Here is an 8,434-nt window from a genome sequence, read left to right on the forward strand (position 1 = left end):
CTGTTTGTGTCTCTGGGAACAAGCCCTTTTTTGTAAGGAGAAAAAGGCATTGCATCTCTGGAGTTAAATGAGGAGGTCTGTTGTTCTCCACAGAAACTGGAGTGTGTCACCGTGCCTGGTCCTTGTCGGAGTGCCCATGTTTGTGTTCTTGTGATTTTCCTTTTCCCCACCTCCTGTTCTCAGAGAGGATCAAGTGGAGGGATGGTGACCTCATGGTGCAATTATGCAATCTGCTTGAGGCCAGGTATCAAAATACACTGCAGCTGTGAAGCTGGGACCTCGCCGTGGCTGGGGGGCCTGGGCCTCCTGGCTCTAATGAGATCACTGACCTTCTCCTGCAGCTGCTTTGATTCCCAGGGATTTGTTGTGGCAATGGACTGCCTAACGGTTTGCCAAGCTGTCATAGGAAATGCTAGGCGCTAGGAGCTGGCCTCCGAGACCCAGAGCTGGTGAGGACATCCTGAGCCCTGCCAGCCTCTTTCCACCCCAACAAAGCCTGTGTGCCTTTGTCCAAGGGTATGCAAACATTACCATCCTCCCTGAGATTTCTTTTTTCCCAGGAAGTAAGGAGGTTCTCTCTTCTCCAGTGAAATAAAGCAGCACCTTCCAAGCAATCTTGTGATGCTTGAGCTCAGGGCTCAGCTGCAGCAAAGTCACATATGGGAAGAATAAGAGAAAATAGCATGCCTATTTGGGCCTCCAAGTACTGGTCTCATTCAGACTTTGCATTCTTTGCTTTGGTTGCTGCACTTCATTCCTGCAAAAAAAAACTCTTCTAACAATATTTTTATTTTTCTTGTCTCCTGCAGCAACAGGCTTTCATAATTCCCTTCCTACCTACATATTTTTTCTCTTCAATGTCCCGTAAACCATTAAAAACAATTGAAAACTTGGTGATAGGTGTGAAAACAGGGCCCCGTGAAGCTGTCTGATGTGTGCCAAGAGGGAATATAACACAAGTCGGGTTCTTTCCTGAAAATGGGATTTGCAGAGTGGAAATGTCACATCCGTAATCACTTTCATGTGGTGGAACTGCTGCTACCCACCACTGAAATAACAGAGCATCTGTTAAAAAATGCAGTTTGGGTTTTCCTTAAATCCAGCAGGTTGCACTCACTTCAAGAAATATTAGACCCTTCTTTAAAAACATGAGTCCAACGGCTTTGATGCCATAAATGTATTAAAAGCAAATGTGTGCTCGGCCCAGTTTCAGAGACGCACAACTGAACCCTGCTCAGTGCTTCCTTGTGTGAATTTGCTCAGGGAGCAAGGGGAAAATACAAAGCGTGTGTGCAGGCATATGGGTTTGTGTCGGGACAGGGCAATTGGGAGAGCCCTTAGCAAGCAAGATACTCTAATGACTGATGAGATCTCTTTTGGAGATCAATCTGAAAAAAAATCACAGTTAAGGACTGGAAAAAGGAGATGGGGAAAATTCTCTCCTAATAACTAAGCCAAGTGTTGGCAATTTTTGTTATACTGTCACTCCCATGTCCTCATCTGTTTCTGCCAGGTCTTCTACTTTCAAACCTTCAGCGATACTTGAAGACTTGCCCTAATACAGGAAGACAGTGTCTCCTTTTGCTGTTGCCTCATGATTTAAACGGCAAAGGCAATGTGGCAGAGGGAGAAATGGCGATTCCAAGGCATTTCCAGGAATTCGTGTACCACCAGGTGGAAAAATAGGTTAGATGTGCTGCTGCTGTATCTAGTTCACGCTAATGAAAGAATATAAAGCCTGCCTGCAAAGATGAGCTGAAAATGCAAAATGAAGTAGAGTGCTAATTTTATGAAGTCCCTGATTAACTTTGTCCTCCACTCGGAAAAAGTCCTACCAGCTTTGATCTCTAGATCAGTCAGCTAGTGAAGTTAATGTGGTCACTTCTTAAGCTAACAGACTGGAGTTTTATATCTTACTCTTGGGATGGTCTTTCCTCAGATCCTGCATTTGATGAGCATCCAAAAAGCTCAGACTTCCCGAACTTGGAAATACTGTGAGAGGAGAACTTGGGGCTTTTGCTGGAAACCACAAGAATTGCATTTCTGGTAGCTTTGCAGCTAGTTCCAGCCACATCAGCAAGTAAAGACTTGTCTATATTTTGGTTTTCCCCTTTTAGCTGGGAGCGTGGAATAACCACTTTCCCTTTTTCCTTCTCTTTTTAAAACCTCAAGTTTAGCATTTTCTTTCTGCTCTGGTTGAAAGTTTGGGCCACTTTATATTTCAGCCCAAGTGGTTGGCTCTGTTCAAATGTCCTACTGAGTCCGGGTGAACTTTAACTCAGAATGAATCTCCTATGTTTGGAGGGGAGAAGGGGGAAGTAACCGAGATGCCATACCTCACCCTACATGTTTTGAACAATTGCAAAGATGTTGGTGGAGCCAGAGTTTTAAAGAGGTCCCTGGGGCAGAATAAAATGTGAAGGAGCTGGTGAGATAGTCTCAAAGTGTTGCCAACTCTTTGAAAGAAACACACATGTGCGTGCATGTGTGCACATAAGATGTTTTTAATTTCGGAGGGCTGAGGGATGCTAAATAAAGCTTGCTGGATTTTCACCCCACGGATACTATGGTGAGCTCATGTGGCTAAATTTAGTCATCCAGACTGAACAATCGTGGATTTTAAGACTGCATCCATCTCTGTCCAGAAACTAATTGCATATCTCTATGGCTGCTGTTGAATCAGCTCTAAACTGACAAAATAAGGCTACTATAGAACTGCCGTATACAGTCTGCAGTCTTGTTCTAGCACCAGCCAGTTGCAGTGGATTTTATTTTCTTTAATTAAGCAAAAAATCTACCTGAGGAGAGGGTCTCTTTCCTACTCTAATCAGTAAAGGGTTATTTACATAGTGGCGTTATTTTACAGGAAAGGACAAAACATAAAAGAACCTTTTGGCCAAAAGCACAGGATCACAACCAAATATTTTGACTTCAGGGTGATTTTTAAAGGCCTAAGGTCTGCATAAATAGCTTCTATCCTCACCTTCACTCATTGCTCTAGTATTAAATCTTTCTAGTAGTCTTCAAGCAAAGACCGAAAAGCCCTTTAACATGTATAAGGACATAACACACATCTGTTCCTGAAAAGACCAATAAATGCAGCACCTCTTAAATGATCGGTCAGTTTGAAATGCAGTGGATTATTCCTTGTCTGTCATTTCTAAGGAGTGGTACTGGCATTTTTAAGTCTGCCTGAAACTGGAAATACATGTGAGAAATGCACGGAAGCTGAGATGTATATAAGGCATTAATGAGGGCAAAGTGGGTCACGATCTTTGCACATCATTTTCTTGCAAGCCTGCACCTGGGAATCTCTATTAAATTTCCTTGCAAGCCTGCAACGGGGTATCTCTGTTAAGTGTGTGGCTTGGCCCCTGAGGATGTCTTGGAAATTCAGTGGCTCAGTGATGTGTCTCTAGTTTCCTCTGCTGTGGCTTTCACCCTGACTCTGGGTACGCACTAAGAGAACTTGCTATTTCTTGGGTGAGTATGTTACGAAAGAAAACAAACTACATTGGACAAGTCCCAAACCACAGAATCTGAGATTGTGCTCACAGAGGAATGACAAACACCAAGACAGGATGTCCTCCTACCTCTTCTTTGAAATAAGTACGCTTTAAAAATAAACAGTCTTTCGGATGCAAGCAAGACGGCATCCTCCAGAATGCTGCATACGGCAGCTCCTTGTAACCAGCATTAACATGAACGAAGAAAATTTATCACCTTATACTTCACCTTTCTGAGCTTCAGCAAAAACTGTGAGAACAAATGGGCTGAGGGTTTCCCTAGCCAGGGCCTTGCAACACGGTGTTTCCACTTCCCTTCAGCAGGGCTTGTCTTTACAAGCCAAACCACATGGCCATGTCACCTTCTCTAGCCAGCTGCATGTCACAGCATCCTCCCCACATTCTCTCTGGGCTCCCAGCATCACCTCATGCCGGCAGCATTTCTCTCTTGGAAGCAGGACAAGAAGCTTGAGAAACTGAGCCCTGCCTGCTTCTGGTGATTCAGGCAGAGGTTGGTACCCATCTCTGAAGAGTGTTCACGGGCCAGCTAGAGGCTGCCCAACCTGCTGTTAACGGCTTTTTCAAGACCCTCCTGCAGGTTTTGAGCATGGCTTTGCTCTGGTGGAAGCAGCCAGGAGGGTCTCTTGGCTTTGATGTAAGATGCCACAAGAACTTGTCTCATCCTGGCAAAATGAGGAGCTTGCTTCTGTGCATGCCTCTGATCTAGCTCTAGTCTGGTGCCTTCTTTGGCAGTAATGGTGATTAAAGAAAGGGTGCTAGTTAAATTCTTCTTGTAGTGGGATTCCCTTAGAACGTGTTGATTCCCTGACAGTGTTCCTACTGGAATATGCAGAGGCTCCAGGGCTACATGTGTAGGTGTTGTGCGAGTGGAGAGCAGAGTTGAGGGTTATATTACTCAGATCATAATCATTTCTCCTGTGCATATACTTGATTGGGACTAATAATAACTCCTATCTGTCCAAAACAATTGCTTTCTCCCTGTCATGCTTTTTATCAGTGCCACGTGCTTCTCAAGAGCTCTTTGGTGTATAATGCCCAGTCTGAAAAAAAATCACATACTGGCTTTGTGCTGCACCCCTACATATTGAGGTCTTTCTCTTTCTTTGAGAGCTGGTGCTCCTCAGTCAGCAGACACTGGTGCCTGCAGTGAAATTTCTGAACAATGGCTTGCAGTCACTTGTGACCACATCTGTCCCAGCCCAGCATAGCTTTCTGCTTAAGGAACACTCCCAGGCTCTCTGCAACTGCATCCCACATGGGTGTGTTGCAAGCCTACACTTCAGAGGACAGGGGAGTGTTCGTCCTACCATCGTGTCACCACTGCCAGAATCACCTACAAGGGACTAGCTCAAGGTCTTCCTTGCACTCCTTATTTTTTCTTTTCCTCCCTTATTTCCTGCTGCAGAGGCCTTATACCTGCTTACACATGTGTATCTTAATTGAGTAGTTCAAAGCTGATGCCAATATTAACTACTCATTTCTAGAGAGTCCAAATGTTAGCATGGGAGGTAAGTAAGGGTGTGTCAATGGGGCATTTTTTAGTAACAGGCATAGATTTAAGCTTCTGAGTGGGCTGTGTAGTGTGAAAAGGGTAAGTGCCATGTCTTGGCATGTTCTGAAATATCCAACCATATCTGGCCGAGAAGCAATAGATGAGATTTGAGTTACTTCTCTGCAACCTACTAAATGGTGTTCCCCTGTTACCCTGACTCAGAAGGCAGGTAGAGTATGTCTGACCACAGCGGGCTGGAGGTTCAATGCAACACAACCATTTTGAGTATTTGGGACTCTGAGCCAGAGTGGGAAGTACTGAAAAGCAGATGAACAGGGCTGGTAATCTGTTTCCTCCTGCTCATAATTGACCTAATTGGTGTGGGTATATATCAAGTGTTGGGTTTTTTTGAAAAAAAAAAAAAACAAACAACCTATCATTTGCAAAGATTAAAAATGTGCCAATTTTTTTGCATGCTTCTGTCAAAAGCCCACAAGTCTATAACTTTCTGCAGAAGGGAACATCTGTGTCTAATTGGTGAAACTCAGCCTTCATAATGGATGATTCAAATGAACTAAATGGTTTTGTCATTCAGTTGTGGATTATAAATTAATCAGAAAACCTTCCCTCCCCCACCTCGGATCTGTCTTGCATTTCCTGTCCCTTGCGGGTTTTTTTCCTCTGGACTTAGAGCAAGTCTTGAATCTTTTTGGTCTCCCAAGCCATAATAAATGAACAATTCCCCCAGTGCCGTGACCTTTCAGCCATATTTCTGGAATGCACGTGTTAGGCAAATCCCCCTCTCCACCCAAGTTTCGGGATGGCGGATACCTGTTGGGATTCAGCTAGATATTGCAGCCAACTGCCAGCTATGTGGCTCATAAGGGAACAAGAGGCATTTGAGTCTGAATCCAAGACTCCTCGGGTGTACACAGGGTCTGCAAGGTAATCCTCTCCCAATGATAACAGATTCAAGTGAAAATGAAGGCAGGAAAGGGGGCCTATCCTGAGAGTGGGGGCAAGGGATTTATGGGGGGATGCACTTACCCATTCAGCACTTGGTGATTAATCCCACAAGACCGCTAAAGTGGTGGCTGCTGCTTTTGGGTGTTAACCAAGTCTTTCGGTAGTAGAGATGGGGCTGTGAACTCCTCCGAGCATCTTCTCAGTGTCTGAAAAAAGGCAACTAGATCAGTTTACATATTTCCTCAAAATAAAATCTCAACCCTCAATCATCGCTAATTTAAGGAGGTTCGTGCCAACCTGTAATCCTTCCACATCCAGGAGTGCACCCTGCAATAGCAGCACATTCTGGCTCCAAAACTGGGTATGTATTTTAGTTGAGACGTTAGGTGTTATTTACTGTTTCTTGCTATGCAAATATCTTACTGAAAGCGAGCTCAAAAGAGTAGCGTGGGACAAAGGCAAGTCTGCACTGATATTCTGGGATGGAGAGGAAGGAAGGGATATGAAGGAAGTCACAGAAAAGCCTCCTTTCCTCCTTCCAAGTGTAGGAGCAATCCTCTCCCTGAGGGAAGAGGAGCATTATTCAATGGAAACCAGCTAGTTTTCAGTAAAACCCAAGTGACAACAAATGTATCTGTAATTCTGATGTGAATTAGCTACATGTTAGGATCTATAGCCTCTTAAATTGATACCTGGATTTTTGCCATAAATTAGCTAATTCTGACTAAATCCCAAAATTCTACCTCACAGAGAAAAGATCAGTAAATTTCTATTAATTTATTTTGGTATTACATGCTGTGGGACTCCTAAGGCGTCAGACGGAGAATAATGTGATTTTGGCACATGAATATGGTTTCTTTTCCACTTGAGACTTCAAGCCATAGTCCAGCCCAGGTGTCTTAAATGAGAAGCCTGTAGTTTATTCTACTATAATTAACATAGGCATTGATTTAAATGACACTTTTAAAAATTAAAGATTAGATTTCAAGTTAACCACCAAAACCAATTTCTACTGTCACTCTGCCACCCCCCTGAAATCACTCACAATATGAAGAGCACCTGCTGGAAAACAAAGTTCATGCCTTGCAGAACAGGTTTTGACTTTTTGTTTTTATTTAAGGGGTTTTAAGATTTGGCATTGCATTTTTCCTTTCCATTTCAGTATGAGCCAAGGGGAAGGGCTAGCAGGAAAAAAAAAAAAACAAACCAAACAACCCACCAAACAAAAAACTGGAGTATTTTGATCTTTGTGGCTTTATATGGACTTCATAAGCTTTGTTTGTTCTGCTGCCAAGCTTCCTTTGTATTTAAATAGATAACAGACCAAGACAACTAATCATTTCGAATAAAAAAAAACCTCCAACAAACCCAAAGCATTCCCCTTCTTTTCCAATTAATGTTTGTAAACCATGTTCCTAGACAGAGCTCGTGACCTAAGTACTTCTGACTTATTTCTTTCCCCTTTTCGAAAACAATTGCCCGAGGCGCAGACAGGGGCTCTGTGCTCTCCAAATTTAGGAAAGAATCTTGGAAAACGGCTCTGAGAGTGTCTTTGGGAGAAGGTAGTTGTAAATATGAGGTGTGAAAGCAGTCTCCTGTACCTTTAGAGAAGAAGCAGTGTGGCAGTGCCACCATTTATGGACTTCCTTCCTCTTTGGAGTCTGAAGGCTATTTATGGAGAAAGAAGAAATAGCAAATTTCACAGGGGACTATCGCTCTGTTATCTAAAATGTGTGTTGATTGCTAGTTTACTAGTGAGAGCTGGTGTCTGCTATCACTGTTTTGAGAGGCTTTGCGTTTGAAGAAGAGACAATTTACCCAATCAAACCTACCTAGATTTTACCGCTTTTTTAAGTAAATAAGGCTGAATGTCTTTGAAACAGAAGATGAGTTGGATGGATGAATCATGGGTAATTATCAATGCAATGGGGGGTTTTTTACATTAAAAAAATGTTTATGTAATGAAAATAACAGAGTTCTAGATACTGTGGTGACACAGTTTTTCTTTAGCTTCTTAATATATTTATTGCACAACCAGCTGTTTAGGGCAACACATTTGTGTGGTCAAAAAGCTGCATGTTAGCCAGCAGCAGCAATGGATGCTACTATGATCAGTAGTAGAAAGTGAGCATTATATGAATTACTCATCTGGGTTGTATTTCTGTGGAGGTTGATCGTTCAATAGACACTTCCATAGCGTCTAAGAGTGGCTTTCCGTATTAGACATATTAGATCCAAATGAGAAAGTAGAAGACCGATTTGTACAAACTCATCTGGGTTGTATTTCTGTGGAGGTTGATCGTTCAACAGACACTTCCATAGTGTCTAAGAGTGGCTTTCTGTATTAGACATATTAGATTAATGCTCCAAATGAGAAAGTAGAAGACCGATTTGTACAAGATTAATGAATTCCCCTTTCTTGAGGCTATCTTATACCAGTCCCCGAAGG

Source organism: Eurypyga helias, unplaced genomic scaffold (assembly GCF_000690775.1).
Source record: "Eurypyga helias isolate BGI_N326 unplaced genomic scaffold, ASM69077v1 scaffold3762, whole genome shotgun sequence".
NCBI lineage: Eukaryota > Metazoa > Chordata > Aves > Eurypygiformes > Eurypygidae > Eurypyga > Eurypyga helias.